We start from the raw sequence: 18,225 nt of genomic DNA, 5'->3' as shown, positions 1-18,225 counted from the left end.
TTTAGAATGATTTACATTTTTGAGGGACACCACTATTGAGTTCTTCATTACTTAGGAATTGCAAAAATACTCTTTCATCTTTTTATTGCCAACATTGAGCATAAGCATGGGCACATAGTTAGCACTCATTAAATGCATATTGAGGGGCGTCTGGGTGACTCCGTTGGCTAAGCTTCCAACTCTTGATTTCAGCTCAGGTCATGGTCTCACGGCTTGTGGGCTCCAGCCCCGCATAGGGCTCTGCAACGAGAGTAGGGAGCCTGTTTGGGATCCTCTCTCCCTTTCTGCACTCCACCCTGCTCACATACTCTGTCTGTCTCTTTGTCTCTCAAAGTAAATTAAAAAAAATAATTTAAATATGTGTTGAATAAATGAAAGATAATGAAATCAGATCCAGAGAATACTCACTTAAATTGCTGTTATCTCAAACTGGGAACACCATAGTTTATGTCCTGGCTGGAAGAAGGCCATATAATACAGCAAAAAGAGCATAGGCTATAGAATCAGACTTAAATTTGAAATCCATATACAAATACCTGAGGCAACTCATTTAAACTCTTTAAACAGCTTTATCCTTAATATTGTAATAATGACAACTGTCACAAACATGTTGTTTAGGGCATTAAATTTTGGTAAAGTATCTAGGAGATTCTGGCATACAGGAAACAGTTTAACAAACAGTGGTTCTCATTCCCCTTGGTCACTGGCTTAACATGAAAATCATCTTAGAATTTTCCTTTTCTAATTCTATACCCTCTAACTAATATCGCTATTTATATAGCCTATTTCTGCCAGTTTTTCCATTGGTCCCCTTCTTGTCTTTCTCACTGTCACCATTCAGCTTCCTCCCATTCTCTGTTCAAAGACTGTTTGAATTGTTCATTAGACAGTCTCCCTGTCTTCACACTGTATCCTGAAAGACAATTCTTAAAGATTATTAGCCACGTCCAGATCAAGTTTGAAGGGTATGAGACCTATACAATTGCATAGGACATTTTGCTGAGAAGGGCTATATTTTGTTTAATGTTCTGCGGTCACCCTCTTGAAATTCTTAATTTATAAACAAGGAGTTACACACGTTTATTTTTCAGTGAACTCCACAAATTATGTAGACAGTCCTAACCATATGCTCCCTTGTTTGGAAAATGAACAGCACATTTTCATTTTCTATTAATCCAATGATACTCATTCTAGACCAGCATTCAGGGTTTTTTGGCCTCCACATGCTTCTCTAGACATGGCTACCGTGGCACGTTCAATAAATCTTTAAACTTTCATTTCTTCATCCATTCAACAAATCTTGATAAAATATTATGACGGCCTACATAGATATGCAGTATACTTGTATATATATGTAGTATAGTTCTCCTGCCTCTTTAACTCTCCTAAGTCCCTGCCCTAATTGCTCCAGCCAAACAAGTCAATATTCATTTCCTATAATCTCCCTTAAAACATTCTGCCTTGTGGGATTTACTCCTCGATTCTTTATACTGAATCACTCTCCCTCCCCTGCCCCACAGCAATTATTTGCATGGCTTGGTTTCTTATCTTATATCAAGTTAATAAATACCACTTTAGCAGAAAAACTTTTTTTTTAACTCCTGTATTTAAAGTTGACAGTCCCTATTATTATTTGTAATACACTTTGTTTACTTATTTCTTAATAATATTTTTTAAATGATCATGAAAGTAATAATGGTAGGACACCAGGTACTTTACATATATTGGCACATATAATCTACACAACAACTCTATAAGATCAGCATTATTCCTTCCCAGAGCATGTGGTACAAAGTGCACTCATTTTGTGTGTTTACTCCTTTGGTGTACTTTGTGTGATAGTGAGTTCGGTAAGAGCAGTGACCATGTTATTTCGATTCACTGTTACATCCATCAATTCTTCTACACGGTAGGGACTAAATAATTCCTTACCGAATGATTGCCTACTCTATGCAAGACACACTGATTTTTTTATGTTGTGCATTTTCCAAGTGATCAAGAAACCTGGATATCCCTCTCTTTCCTGAATACGTTCATGGTTTACTACTGCTTTTATTTTTCCCTCAGACTGGAATACACTACCTTCTTTTTTTTTTTTTAACATTTATTTATTTTTGAGACAGAGAGAGACAGAGCATGAACGGGGGAGGGTCAGAGAGAGGGAGACACAGAATCCGAAACAGGCTCCAGGCTGTCAGCACAGAGCCCGACGCGGGCTCAAACTCACAGACCGCAAGATTGTGACCTGAGCCAAAGTCGGCCGCTCAACCAACTGAGCCACCCAGGCGCCCCATGGAATACACTACCTTCTGTTAAAAACCTATCCATCTATGTCCATCAACTGATGAACAGATAAAGAAATTGTGGTTTACATACACAATGGAGTACTACGTGGCAATGAGAAAGAATGAAATATGGCCTTTTGTAGCAACGTGGATGGAACTGGAGAGTGTGATGCTAAGTGAAATAAGCCGTACAGAGAAAGATAGATACCATATGTTTTCACTCTTATGTGGATCCTGAGAAACTTAACAGAAACCCATGGGGGAGGGGAAGAAAAAAAAAAAACAGGAGGTTAGAGTGGGAGAGAGCCAAAGCATAAGAGGCTCTTAAAAACTGAGAACTAGGGGCGCCTGGGTGGCGCAGTCGGTTAAGCGTCCGACTTCAGCCAGGTCACGATCTCGCGGTCCGTGAGTTCGAGCCCCGCATCAGGCTCTGTGCTGACAGCTCGGAGCCTGGAGCCTGTTTCCGATTCTGTGTCTCCCTCTCTCTCTGCCCCTCCCCCGTTCATGCTCTGTCTCTCTCTGTCCCAAAAATAAAAAAAAAAAAAACGTTGAAAAAAAAAATTAAAAAAAAAAAAAAAACAACTGAGAACTGAGGGCTGATGGGGGGTGGGAGGGAGGGAAGGGTGGGTGATGGGTATTGAGGAGGGCACCTTTTGGGATGAGCACTGGGCGTTGTATGGAAACCAATTTGACAATAAACTTCATATATTTAAAAAAAAAAAACCTATCCATCTAAAAAAGCTTATTTCAAAATCTTCTCTACAAAGCCTTTCATAAATATTCTTCTTCTATTCTCCATCCTATCCTTTGGTGACCCTTGCTTATCCCCTCCTTCTTTAATTTCCATAGCATATTATGCTTTTCTTATACTGCTTGTATCTTTTTTCCATTATGATTATTTTTATATTTATCTTTCTTTTAAAAAATGACAAAGATTATATCTTGCTCATCTTTGTACTTAGTATAGCACCTGGTATAATGTTTCACCCTTAGGAAGTATTTGATACATACTGATTAATTAGAGCATCTGCAACAATATTTATATTTTGAGGGGATCTGGACAGTCATCTCGAAATCTAAAATAACTCTAAACCAGGGTGGCTCAGTTGGTTAAGCTTCTAACTCTTGATTTTGGCCGAGGTCATTTCACAGTTGTGAGATCAAGCCCTGTGTCCAGCTCTGTGCCGAGCATGGAGCCTGCTTAGGATTGTCTCCCTCCTTCTCTCTCTGCTCCTCCCCCAAGCACGCATGTGCTCTCGTGCTCTCTTTCTCTCTCAAAATAAATAAATATTTAAAAAAAATAAAAACTAAAAAAATAATTCTAAACCATAGTGATGCAACAATGCATCCAACTATATTCTAACTGTCTTTAATCTACCTGAGGAATTGAAATTTGTGTGAAGGTGATTAAGGGTTTTTGCTTTGCTTTCTCTTTTCCACTTGGAGAAATCCGTGCTGATGCAACATATATTTCTTAAAGGGTTCCCAGAGACAAATTTAGTTACTAATATAAGAACAGCATAAGAACCTGTGAGGCAGAGTGAATGAGCATGGTATTTACAATCAGGTACCCCTAAATTTGTAAATATCACCCACCACTACCAGAGAAAGAAACCTGAGCAAATTATATAACCTATCCATTCCCCAGTTTCCACATCTAATATCTGAGGAAAATATTTCAGAGTTGTTCTGAGGTTTAAAGATAAAAATATAAAACAATATACTAATCATTAAATATTAATATTAAAATCTTAAAATTTAAGTGTTTAAAAATCTAGATAGAGATTTGGGGTTCAAGATGGATGACTAAATATATATGTTTATTTCTTCTTTCCTCCCCAAAATGATAGTAAATGATTTTTTTTTAAGGCTGAAACTCCCAAGAGAAAATAAGATGAGAGGGGAGTTGTCAGTTTTGAGGTTTCTAAATATAGAAAGTAAATGGAAGAAGATTGACAGAATAAGCTGAAGAGAGGAAACTATGGGCTATTTATAACACACAAAGAAGAGGATAAGGGTGGGGAGGAGGGTGGAGCCAGCTTCACCTACAGATCCTTACAGAGGGCTTAGATTCAGAGGAAAGAAACGATGAAGCGTAAAGGAGGCGGGGACAGGGTGAGCAATGGAGAGATTCTGTCCACATTTTGAGGGAGGATGCTTCTGGCTTTCAAATCCCTTTAGCTACTGAATCTATTTAGTGCAACTTAAACTAAAGACATTTTCAAATACACATGACTTCAGAATTCCTTTTGATGAAGTTCTTGAGAATGCCCTCAGGCAAAACAAGGAAGTGAAACATAAGAGGAAAATATGGGATTCAGAAAACAGAGGAGGCAAACTAGATGAGCAGCAAAGGACAGAACCGAAATGACAGCTGGCAGCACCATGGTCCAGACAAGGGCATGAAAGCAAAAGACTCTGGAGGAAGAGGTGCAAAAAGGGAAAAACCGAGATTATATGGTATGAATGATAACCTGGAAACTGAAGGATATTTTAAAAAGCACGAAATGCTAGGGGAAAAACTCAATTATGAGAAAACCAAACACTGAAATAAAATTACATCTGAAAGAGGCATCCGGGTGGCTCAGTCTGTTAAACATCATGACTCTTGATTTCACTCAGGTTATGATCTCACGGTGAGTTTCAGCCCCGTGTCAGGCTCTGTGCTGACAGCTCAGAGCCTGGAGCCTGCTTCTGATTCTGTGTCACCTTCTCTCTCTGCCCCTCCAGAGCTCACTCTCTCTCTGTCTCAAAAATAAACATTAAAAAAAAATTATAAAATTACATTTGAAATATGAAGCAGCATTTAATCCAAATTCCAAGAAAATCAATGTGTGTCAAGAATAAAATTGCCCTGGATTTTAAGCAAGAGCCAAAATGAGCAAGAAACTGAAGGCATTAAGTTTTGGTGAACAGAACTTATAAACCCCAGCCTAGGCTTCCAGGGCAAAAGGGACTGTAAAAGTAGACACAGTCCACATACTGGGTAAACTATAACATGGAATGGTGCGTGGAGTATGGAAAAGAACCCATCTGAACAATCATCTTTAAGTGAAACAGAAGTCACAATACCAGAACCATATAAGAAACAAAAGGAAACCTAGCACACCACTTGGTTTTGCAATGAGGAATATTCTCATAGTCATAATAAGATAAATGTCCACTACCAGCTTTCAACTTTGAGAAGCAACCAACAACAAAACATGGAAATATTAATTGTGGTTCCAAAACATCAAATGTTTTCAAACTTGTCAATTTAAAAATAAAACTAGATTGACAGGAGTGGAAAGTGGAAGGAGGAAAACAGGCCAAAGTACAGGTAAAGGCACTAATTTTCTCTTCCAACAAACTGAGGAGTCAATAGTTAATGGAACAAAAGATTGAAGTTAAGTGTATATTATATGTATTATTGATTGCACAGGTAAACAACTGAGGAACTAGCATTACAATATTAAGCAAGGTAGATAAATAAAGTTGGAGGGATTGGAAAATGAACTAAATCTAATGTGTTATTATGGGAAGATGACAATGTCTACAGCTGATAAGAAAGAATGGTGTGGGGGCGCCTGGGTGGCTCGGTCGGTTAAGCGTCTGACTTCGGCTCAGGTCATGATCTCACGGTCCGTGAGTTCGAGCCCCGCGTCGGGCTCTGTGCTGACAGCTCAGAGCCTGGAGCCTGCTTCCGATTCTGTGTCTCCCTCTCTCTCTGACCCTCCCCCATTCATGCTCTGTCTCTCTCTGTCTCAAAAATAAATAAACGTTAAAAAAAAAATTTAAAAAAAAAAAAAAAAAAAAAGAAAGAATGGTGTGAGTAAACTACATGGGGAACGGGGGAAATCGAGTCTTTGACTCCTTGGGAGAAGACCTAGATGGGAATGGGTGGAAATGGGTATATTCAGGAATTACTGATGTTCATAACCAACCCTTCTGTGTTCTGTTAAAAAGCCTACATGTCTCATTTAGGTGCCTACGTGGCTCATTCGGTTAAGCACCTGACTTTGGCTCAGGTCATGATCTCACAGTTTATGGGTTTGAGCCCCATGTCGGGCTCTGTGCTGACAGCTCAGAGTCTGGAGACTGCTTGGGATTCTGTGTCTCCCTCTCTCTCTCTGCCCCTCCCCCCACTCATGCTCTGTCTCTCTCCCTCAAAAATAAATAAACAGGTGCACCTGGGTGGCCTCTGACTTTGGCTCAGATCATGATCTTGCAGCTGGAGAGTTCGAGCCCCACATAGGGCTCTGTGCTGACAGCTCAGAGCCTGGAGCCTGCCTCTCCCCCACTCATGCTGGCATGCATGAGCTCTCTCTCTCTCAAAAATAAACATTAAAAAATTAAAAAAAATTAAAAAGCACACCATTCATGTGCTTTTTAATTTAGATAAAAGAATGAACATAAATAATGAAGGCAGTGAAATGTGCTATGTGGATCCAATGTTTCTTAGGAACAAAAGTAAAATGATTTATAAAATTGTTTACATTGCTGAAAATAGCAACAAACGCACAAGCCAATGTTTTGTGCATTTCCGATTTATTTTTTAAAGCACTCTTCAAGTGTGGCTGTTTCTCCCCTGGAAGTTTGGATCTGAATAAAATATAAAATGGATTTAATAGCCATAGTTGAGGTAAAGAGGTTATATCTCAAGGGGTCCATGGTTTCTTGATTTTTTTTTTAAACTGTTCAGTCTTGGCTTAACATCAGTCTTTTTTCTGATGGGTTGTCACTGGAATAGATTCACAGAATAGCTATGCTTATAAAAGTACCTAAGGGAAGTTACCTGGTTACAAAGAAGAAAGATAACTGTTCCAAACAAGCAATGTACAGAAAAGAATGCACAAAAGTGAGATTAGGGCATTCCAAAGGGAAATTCCTGCTAGGTGTCTGGAATAAGCAAAAGCAAAGATGATTTCCGTTATCAAGCTGAACAGAGAACCACACTTAAGATTGGTTGACCATTAAAAAAGGAGTCTTAATGCTTCTTACCTCTGATTTTTATTCTTTTTTGGCTCAAGCCACAGAAGCAAGTAGACTTTAAAATCTGTTTCACCTTAGTTACTGCACACAGATTTTCTTTAAAACACTGGACTTTCCACAAAAGCCCCTTTTCACTTCTTTCCATATTAAACCATTCTTTAAATAAAGCCATTATACTTTACAATACTCTAGTTTTCTGTATATATGTACACAATGTAAGCACTGAAGCAAGTATCCAATAAACTGGCACTAAATGCCAGTATTCACATGAATTTACCTTAGTGATTTAAAAAGAAACATTTGAGGGTTCCAATTTTCAGGATATTTGGATCAATTTTTCATTTTAAATGATATATGCAATTACGCAACTAAAGTCAGAATCACAGTTGAATTTTAAAATCTATAATGATTTTCCCCGTTGGATAAAATTACCTCATTTTATCAGAGATAATTTAGTCATCTCCACAGTTATGGATTTGCTTCCCAGTCTTTCTTAACAGGAATCTCATTTAGTTGGTATAATTAGCAGGTAAGGTTAGGCAGGCTGCAGAAACTACTTCCTTCTACCTACACCAATGTGACCAAATATATTTGTCCTCAGTCAACTGCTCATAAAATCTGCAAACTCTCAGAATGTTCCACAGTCCTTATGATTTTTGTTACATATCTTTTCTTTTTAGGATACAGCTTTTATGGTGACTGTGTGTTTATGAGAAATACTAATGCACTGAATAATACAATGATATCAGTTGTTAGAAAAATATCTCCAAATATATGTAATAGAGAAATAAATGAGAATTGACATCTGAGATAATGAACAGAAAAGTGGACTGGCAGAGTCTGAGCAATTATTTTTGTAAAATGGTGCCAGACTCTTATTCTTGTATGGGAATTATCATCTCAATATTTTATAGATATCACTTTATTCAAAATTATATTATCTTTATCAGCACAGTATGAGATGCCAAATTTTCATTTTAAGCATTTTTTCATTATCGTATAGTATAGTAACCAGTTGGAAGATAATCTCCATCTCATTTTGAAGTTGTCTATTCTTTTAACTTAGTAATGGAAGCATACTTAGCTTAAATTACATATCTTTGTCCTTGGCAGAGATATTGTTAGTTCAACTTGGTTTAGCAAACATTCATCCTTAGCTACTGCAAATCAGAGCTATATAAGTGTGGAAGTTTCAAACATGAAGCAAAGAAATGAAAGAAAGTTGAGAAATATTTTTCTCATCCATACTGATGGGAACTTTACATCAAAGTCTCTCAGGAGGACAAATTTGAGGTTATATATTAAAAACCTTAATACCCTTTGATCCAGCAATTCTACAAGTCTAGCTTAAGATAAGCTTGAGTTTAGCTTAATAGGAAGGGCAATGCATGCACAAAATATTCACTATATGGCACATTTTTAATTTCTCCTTTAAATGCACATATCAATATATATATTTTTACTTTGTTACTCTTTTCACTTTGGAGTCATATACATACCATGGCCATGAAACAAATTTACTGAGGGACAGTGTGGTTTAGAGGACTATTTGAAAGAGGCCCTCAGAAAATCACTGGGGAGAAATTCTGAAAGTCTCTATAAAGGAAAGGAAAAAGTCATAGAAGAAAAGAAGAAAATATCACTATCATTAGAAAATAAGAACAGAAGTCTTCCCCATATCCTCTACTGACAGATGAACTCTAGGATTCACAGTATATAAGAACCACACGCATCTGAGGTAGCTATGTCTGAATTGCAACTCACAGGTCACTAAATCACATAAAATATAGCAGCTTCAGGGATTATAGTATAAACATTAAGAAGAAATGCTACTGTTTCCAACAAATCCAAAGGAAAAGGCTCCACATATTCAAGACTAATAATAAAGTTTTAAGTTCACAGCTAGGATCTTTATGTCTACCAAGGAACATTTTATTTTCATATTGAGTATAATGCTATGAAATTTGTAAGAACACCTATCCATTTACTTCAAATATTCTCAAAAGTGTTGGGTAGGGTAAGGAAGGGTAATAGGTAGGAGGAAAAAGGATGGGAATAAGACAACTCCACAAACCAAGTATGTTTGTCAAAACCCACAAAACTGTATACAAAAAGGGTGAATTTGTAGTTCATAAGTTATACTTCAATAAACCTGACTTACAAAATAAAAGAAATAAACCGTCCAAGAAAAATTTGGTTAAAAAATCCATCAAATTCCTTACAATTCCGGTTGTTCAAATGACTAAGATTAAAGTTAAATTCACAGTAAGTGTGATGGAAATATTTTAAACTTTGATTTTGAAAATCCAAATTTCTAACCAAAATATTCTATTTTGGATTATGGGATATGTTGAGCTAAAGCTTAACTTTAGCTTACATTTAGATTAAAAATGTCAATTGTTAAATGTTACGAAGGCAAACTTGATCACTGGAGCCAGTCAACTAATTAAGCACTTCATAATAATTAATTTAAACAAGTACCTAAACTGAAAGGCAAAAGAAGAAGAGTTCTTCCATCCAAGAATAACGTGAAAAAATTGTGTCACTAGTATTTAAGAGAAATATTAGACATAACTTTGGTGGTGGTAGTGGTTTGTTAGTTTTTTTACTCTCACAGAAGCAACATGCACTCCCCCATTCACTTTTCTTTCTTCCTAATGCAAAAGACATTAGAAGCCCATCTGGTGGGATAGAACTGAAATAGACAATACCTTTATAAACTAAAGAAGAAGTGACTGAAAGAACAATTCCTTAGCTGAAAATCCCACTGCCATAATTGAGAGATAAGAAAATATCAGCTGCTTTGACACTTTGTGAATCTTGGTAGTCTAGGCACAAAAAATTTACAAAAGAAAATTCTATTGAATATAGTATTAAAATATACTTTTAAAGGAAAAGTTAAAAATTTGTAAGAATAATACCTAATTTTATTCTAGAGTTTATTCTAGAGTTTTATCTAGAGTTGTTTCCCTTTAAAAACATCCATAAAGTACCAATTCCTTGAAAGACAAAATTGTTAAAACTCAAGATGAAATACATAATACAAATAGTCATATATCTATTAAAAAATTAAATATGTAGTTAAAAATCTTACATCAAATAAAACTCTAGGCTCAGATGGCTTCACTGGTGAATTCTACCACATATTTAAGGAAGAAATGGCTTCAATTCTACATTCTTTTCCCGAAAACTACAAGTGGATGTAAGATTCATTTTCTGAGGTCAATATTACTCTAATACCAAAACCAGACACATTATAAGAAAAGAAAAATATAGACTACTATCCCTCAAGAGAAAAAAACATGTATCATGAACATATTCCAGAATCATTAAACATTCTTCAAAAGTTCAGTTTTAGTAACTGCATAATAATCTATTATATTAGGTATACCTTAATCCTTTTTCCTACTATTGGAGGAAACTATTGACGTCTTGTCCTAAAGACGTCACTCATTTCCTCTTCTTTTCCGTTCAGAAGTCTATGTACTCCTTGTGTAGTAAGGCAGATCCCAATTTGATCCTCTCTCCAGGGAATTTGTAACTGAGAGACTAGGAAAAATAAATTACTTACCTTGGTTGCTAGGCCTTTCAGGAGCCTAGGGAGCAGCCATTTTAGAGCTCCATGTGCTGATAAGCAAAGGTGCAGAGAGAACCTGGAGAATGGATCAAAAAAGGTCTTAAGTTTTTAATATCCATATTTATTGATATTACTTTGAATACACATACATGTTTGAGGAGCAGAGTAGTAAAATTATCATTTACTTTACAACAAATAACCTTGTGATTCTTTGTGCTTCAATTTCTTAGAGCAATGCAATAGAAGCTAGACATCATCCAACACAAACATGAGGTATGTATCATAGGCAAGAAAGCCAAAAAAAAATGAGTCCAAGTGTTAAAACATACTATCCCTTTCCCTTCAGTAGAAAAAGAAGACTTGCTTCTTGGGAAGGATCCTGGGTTCCCATTCTAAAGTTCTGGAATGCAAATACATTTATTTAGAGGAAAGATAAAAACCATTGTCCTCAGCTTTACAATCTAAGGATGTCTCCACATTCCAGATCTCTCCTCATGCCCTGAAATCCAAATGCATATCTTTGAGGTAGGTAAATCTCTCTGAAGTTCTCACAGTTTTAAATTACCTTCTACTTTTGTAGCCAGGTCCCAGGTTACCATCCACTTTTTTAGCCAGGTCCCAGCTTTCAGTAAAATTTGTTCAGAAAAATCCTTAATTGTAGAAACACAAAAAATATTTTCGTTACAGCCCCACAAAAACCAAGCATAGACAAGAGATCATGAAGCATCAAAGACCAAAATAAAGAACATAGCTGTCCTGGATACTGATGGCTTTTTTTTTTTTTTTTTTTTTTTTTTTAGTTTTCTGTTTGGGCTTTCATGGAAGCAGTTGCACTTCCTACTCTTAGGTCCATAAAATATCTGTGAATGCCTGTTCAAATCACGTTCCCCCATTTCTTCAGCTAGCTGCAGTGGGTTTAAGATGCATGAAGCAAAATGACCCAAAATGAGAAGAGATATTTAGGTTGTTTCTAATTTTTCACTCACCTAAAAATGTATGTAATGTATATGTGTGTGTGTGTGTGTGTGTGTGTGTGTGTGTGTGTGTATATATGAATGAGGATGGACTATACATTAAGTGTATATATTCTTTAAAGTTCTTGATATCTATTAATAAATGGATTTCCAGGAAGGTTAAAAAAATTATAACCATATATAATGTAGAAGTGCTCATTTTACCACATCATCTCTTAACATCAGTTATAAAAGTCATACCTCATTGTATGAGTTTGTAGTTCTACAACTAAAAGTAGCTAGATATTATCACACAGTGATTTTTTACATATGCTAGAATCTGTTCCTTGCCTATTGTGAGCCGTGAATCTGTTGATTTTTGTGCCTACACACGTCATTTCTTACTGTAGTTTTATAACATACTTTCCTATATAATACTGCATCCTGCTCATTACTTTTTTCTAGCTTCAAAAAACATACTAATGAAGCTCATAGTGTAATTACATTAAACATACAAATTAAATTGGTAGTAATTCAGTTGTGTTTTAGAACCAACTCTTATCAACTTGGGAAAAGCCAATTATTTAATAATTTAAGAATTTTTCCAGGTGGTTTTAAACTCTTGGTATCTTGAAATCAGCCATGGTGGGGTTTTTTACACCATGGAAATCAGCAAATGCTACAAATCATGGCTCCCACACTCTGACTTCACAAAAAGTCAATTTGCCAGTGTACCACTGGAATAATTTATGATATTTAGTCATGCCATCCAATATTATGTATTTTATATCTTCCTTTTTAAAAATACCAGCAGAGTTGTGTAGCTGAATTTATTTTGACCTTATATATTATTCTTAGGTAGTTTATAATTTATTACCTATTGGGATAGCTTTTTTTCTTCCATTAAAATTGCCAAATAACAAATTGAACTTTTTGAGTTTTTTCCTATCTGGGTAATGTATTCATCTTTCTTATTACTTCTAACAGGTTTTCCAATAATTCTCTTGGGTTTCCTAGATAGATTATTTAATCATATGAAAATTATGACAATTAAATGTTTCTTTTCCAAAAGATATACTTCTTTGTGTAATGGTTTCATTTCTTATTCAATTGCCTAGAATTTATGGAAGTGTGTAAAATAATATGAGTAGAGGCATTACTTGCCCTTCTTTTGGTGTTTCATCGCTTACCAAAATGTTCACTTTTAGGTTGAAAGAGATCCTCTTAAATATGTTAAATTTCGGGGCGCCTGGGTGGCGCAGTCGGTTAAGCGTCCGACTTCAGCCAGGTCACGATCTCACGGTCCGTGAGTTCAAGCCCCGCGTCAGGCTCTGGGCTGATGGCTCGGAGCCTGGAGCCTGCTTCCGATTCTGTGTCTCCCTCTCTCTCTGCTCCTCCACCGTTCATGCTCTGCCTCTCTCTGTCCCAAAAATAAATTAAAAACGTTGAAAAAAAATTAAAAAAAAATATGTTAAATTTCTACTCTGAATTTTATGTTGTGGTACGTAGTGAGTGGTGGTGGGATTCATTGGTAATGGTTGTTGTTTTATGGTTTTCATAGTTGTTTTTAATCAGAAATAAGTTCTATGAATCTGTATGCCAGTGGATAAGAGCACAGTTCTAGAGTCGTATCTCCCGGGTTCATGTTCTGGTTTTGCTATTTCTTAGTTGTGCAGTCTTGGGTAAGTTATTTAAAGTATCTATGCCTTGATTTTCTTTTTTGTCAAACTGGTAAAATGAGATAACAGTTCTTATTTTTTTGTAGGTTTGAGAATTCAGTGAGGTAAGGTGTACAGAGAACTTGGAACAGTGGTGGCAATTTAAGCATTCAATATTTAGAAATTATTATAACTTAATAAGGCTAGTAATTATTATTAATATCTTCAAGAAAACCTTTCAAAATTATAATTTTTATTTCTTTTAACATATTCAAATACATATTTTTTAGTACTTGCATTCCTGGGACAAAACATACTAAGTTGTGTCCATTTCTTTTAATAGCTAGTTGAAGTTAATTTGCTAGTAAGCTTTTAGTCTTCTTTGCAAACATAGATTATTATATAGTTGGGGGAAGGTCTATAGGAGATATTAGTATTAGTATTCTTTTGTCTTTATAAAATGTATCTGGATAACTTATAGACTTGTTTATACTCTGAAACCACTTACATGGCATACATCTTTTTCATTCTAATATTCTATAATTTTTTATAATATCATTTAAAATTTTGTCCTTTTTCTTGATCAAACATATTAAAGTTGTATGTAATAGGATTTACTCCAAGTAAAAATATCTTTAAATTATTTATTATTTCTACTATTTTGTATTTCCCAACTTATTAATGTCTATCTTTGTTTTTATCATCCCTTTTTTTCATCTTTCTATTGGCTTGTGTATTTCTCTATTTCTAATTTCTTTACCTGAGTGTTCAGTTCATTTATTTTCATACTTCCTTATTTAGTAACAAAGGATGATTTATTGCATCTTTAAAATGCATACTAAATGACCTGAGTCATTTTTCATTTATAATTTAAAATATTAAATACACCCAGTGATAGATAGTATATTACGACAAGTCCTGTCATATCTTCAACTTAGCACCTATAAATGTGAATATTCACTATTAACCTTTCAAAATCAGGATACACCCAAAACTAAGCAACCAAGATGGCCTTCAATGGACAAATGAATAAACATACTGTGGCACATTCATACTATGGAATATTGTTACTATGGAATAAATTGTTAATCTACGTGATAACATGAATAAATGTTATATGCTATTGCTTAAACAGATGCTGTCTAAAAGAAAGCAGGAAGTTTCAGAAAGATATATACTATATGACGCATGAAATTCTGACAAAGACAAAAGTATGAAGGCAGAAAACATATCAGTGCTTGTCATGGCTTGAGGAGGTGGGAAGTTAAACAGGTGAAGCACGGGGGACTTTTTAGGGCTACAAAACTTTTGTGTATGGTACTATAGTGAGGGATACATGACACTGTTTATCAAACCTAGAACTTTACAGTACAAAGAATAACTGTAACAAAAGAATCTAGCTGCATTAGCACTTCACTGAGCTGGAAGTTTGACACATGTATCTTTCAAATCAAACAAACATCATTCACAATCCCTATGTTATTGAGTTTTTTTGCTTCCTCTATAAAAGGGAGTGAAAGAAGGCAAAATGCAGAATATTAGAACCCCAGACACCAGAATCAGATAAACCTGCATTTGAAATCTAATTCTACTACATACTTCCTAGTTATTTAACCTCTGGCACATTACTTAAAATATCTAACATCGTTTGCTTCCATATAAAATGAGGGAAAATAGTATCTGCCTCAGCATTGTTGTAGGATTAAATATTAACGCATATAAAACTCTTAGCCTGGACTATAGTTGTACAATCAAAAAAGCTACATGTTGTTTTCCACAACTGTAGAAATAGAAAACTGTGTTTTCTATTTCTCCTTTTATATATATATTTTAGACATATGCACCTTTTCCTGTGCATATAAATACATGATCATGGCTTTATTATGTATTATGCTCTTCCTAAATATTATATTTTAACTCTATTTTGTTTGAAATTAATAGTATCACAATTGCTTTTTTGTTTGTTTGTTTGATTTTCTATCTTTGCCTGTCTTTACTTTTACTCTTACAATTTTTTTTTTTTTTTACTGTTTTTGAGTTTTACTCTAGGGATCATTCAACTTTTCACCAATAGGTATCCAGATAGTAAATAGAATAAAAGGAAAAAATAGGAAAAGGCTAAAGGAAGAGATGATAAAAGAGTTAAAGACCTGCCATCTACAAGTTTTAGACTCAAAAATCTCCAGAGCAATTAATGACCTTATATGACTAGATATGACCATATCTAGCCCTTATAACAATTTTGAACCTCAAAGATAAAGTTCTAAATGTTTTCAAGAAGGAAAAAAAAAAGCTGTGACAAAGAAATGGGCATCATTTTAACATAATGTATCTCAGTAAACTGCATCTCATAAAGCAATGGAAAGATAGTTTTCAACTTCTGAGAGAAAATATATTGGAACCTAAAATTCAATATGCAGGTATATCCATGAAAATTAAGTGAAAAATAAAAACATTTCAAGTATTTATAAACTCCAGAATGTTAACCTTCTCCTCTAATCCCCATCCTCGTCCTTTCTTAGGCAACTACTTGAAGTCTTTAGAAGCCAAGGAAGGAGTAAAGCAAAAAAAACAGTAGAAGTGGAATTCAGGAAAGAGTAAACTCAATGCTGGGAGTAGCAAGCAGAAGTTCTGAACGACCAGAAGCCGGGGAACCACACAGACTGAGCATGAGATTAAAAGGTCCTGGTGAGGCGTCTGCAAAAATCAAAAGGGGAATCCTTGCAATTGCCAGTATGACTGAAATGGTTAAAAGACTAGGGTTTAAATATACTTGAAAGTTGCTGAGTAGACACAGGCATTACCACACACAAACACAAAAGGAGTTAACTATGGGGGCACCTGGGTGGCTCAGTCAGTTAAGCATCTCACTATGCACTTTGGCTCAGGTCATGATCTAACAGTTTGTCAGTTTGAGCTTGAGATTCTCTCTCTCCTCTCTCTGAGCCCCCACCACTTCAACATGAATCAATAAACTTGAAAAAAAAGAATAAACTATGTTAATTATGTGAGGTGACAGATGTGTTAATTACCTTGATCTCAGTAATCATTGTACAATATAAACAGGTATCGAAACATCTCCCTATATACTTTAAATATACAAAATTATATTTGTCAATTATTACTCAGTAAAGTTTATAAAACAATGAAAAATCTAAATAAATAAAATAAAAGTCTTTGAGAATATAATGAAGGCTCATTTCACCTCCATGCTAGCAATGTTATTCTTCAAGGGTTAGGACATGAGTCACTTTAAGAAAAAAAATAGTTCTCCAGTAAACGATATTTACTGTCTACATACTGTAGTAACTGTTTACTGTTATCAGCTTTTAAAAATAAGTCTATGAGTAAAGTGTAGTAGACTTATTTTCAACATTATCTCTTTTAGATTCCTACTGGATAGATAAAAGACTGCCTGGATCAGCCACTGTGTGATCTGTTTTGTTTCACTTTTATTGTCGCTGTCTTTTTGCTCTACTTTCTGGGGGAATTCTTCCAACCTCACTGCCCAGCCCTTCAAATGAACTGTTTTCTTTTTTAAGTTTTATTTATTTATTTTGAGAGAGAAAGTGAGAATGTGCACACAAGCAGGGGAGGAGCAGAGAGGGAGAGAGAGAGAATCCCAAGCAGGCCCTGAACTGTTTCTACTCAATTATATTTTTTCAATTCCTAAAAGACAGAGGAGAGTTCATTGACAAAGTAAAAATGTAGCTAACAAGCTGGAAGGTGAAAGTGGAGAGATAAGGTAGAGGGAAGGTTGTGACACTCAGATTCTCATCTCTTCTAAAAGGGTATGGAATATTTGCCTACATATATTGGAACAGAAAATAGAAGTACAGTAAAACCTTGGTTTGTGAGCATAATTTGTTCCAGAAACATGCTTGTAATCCAAAGCACTTGTACATCAAAGTGAATTTCCCCATAAGAAATAATGGAAACTCAGATGATTCATTCTACAACCCCAAAATATTCATATAAAAATGATTACAACACTGTAATGTAATACAAAATAATAAATAAAATACAAAAAAGAAAGAAAAGTAAACAAATGAACCTGAATTCACCTTTGAAAACCTTCACGGCTGGTATGAGGGAAACAAGAGAGGAGGGTTGTTGTGTAGATGACTTTCACTATCACTAATGGAATCACTGTGATCTACTAGCTCAATGGAATCTTTTTCTGCATGGGGGCCATTGTATACACTCACACAGATGTTGACTACAGTACAGTATTAATAAACTCTTGTCATATACTGGATTTAATGTAATTGGCAATACAGCAGCAGAGTAAAGGGTCTATATCTGCAGGCAGCCTGACCTAGAATGAAACAAAGCATTCCTAAGCTTACTCTTGTATGGAAAAGCGAAGGACTGTCCAGAGGTGCTTTGAAGTGACAAAAAATACACTAGTACCAGTTGTGGGCACCTTCTAATGTTCTGAAAAATCACTTATTTCTGCCAAACACTGCAGCCTGAGACTGAGTGTGGGAGACGATCACCCATAATCCCACAGCGAGAGACAGAAAAGAACCATTGGCTCAGTTGTGATCATGTGACATTCAGCATCATGTATTAGTCATATTGCAAGACATTGCAAAACTCATATTGCAATTACCAAGTTAAAACTTATTAGAAATGTTTTCTTGTCTTATGGAACACTCTCAGAAGAAACTCACAATCCAAGGTTTTACTGTATAAGCAAATGATTTAAAATTGGGAAGTTAACAATCTGCATCTTTCACAGTATATGACCAATAAATAAAGCCTAAGCTTGATTAATC

At 35.3% G+C, this 18,225-nt stretch overlaps 1 long non-coding RNA gene across 1 annotated transcript in view; it reads left to right on the top strand.

Annotated features, from left to right (window-relative positions):
• Nucleotides 1-16,238, top strand: part of LOC122238395 — a 29,631-nt gene extending 13,393 nt beyond the window's left edge. The window contains exons 2-4 of the long non-coding RNA XR_006217310.1: nt 11,064-11,106; nt 11,180-11,358; nt 15,967-16,238. This is a non-coding gene — a long non-coding RNA (uncharacterized LOC122238395). The remainder of the gene's footprint in view (nt 1-11,063; nt 11,107-11,179; nt 11,359-15,966) is intronic.
• Nucleotides 16,239-18,225: the final 1,987 nt, after the last annotated feature.

Source organism: Panthera tigris, chromosome B2, assembly GCF_018350195.1.
Source record: "Panthera tigris isolate Pti1 chromosome B2, P.tigris_Pti1_mat1.1, whole genome shotgun sequence".
Taxonomy (NCBI): domain Eukaryota; kingdom Metazoa; phylum Chordata; class Mammalia; order Carnivora; family Felidae; genus Panthera; species Panthera tigris.
The sequence above is the reverse complement of the archived record's forward strand: the minus strand, read 5'-3'. Positions and strand labels throughout refer to the sequence as shown.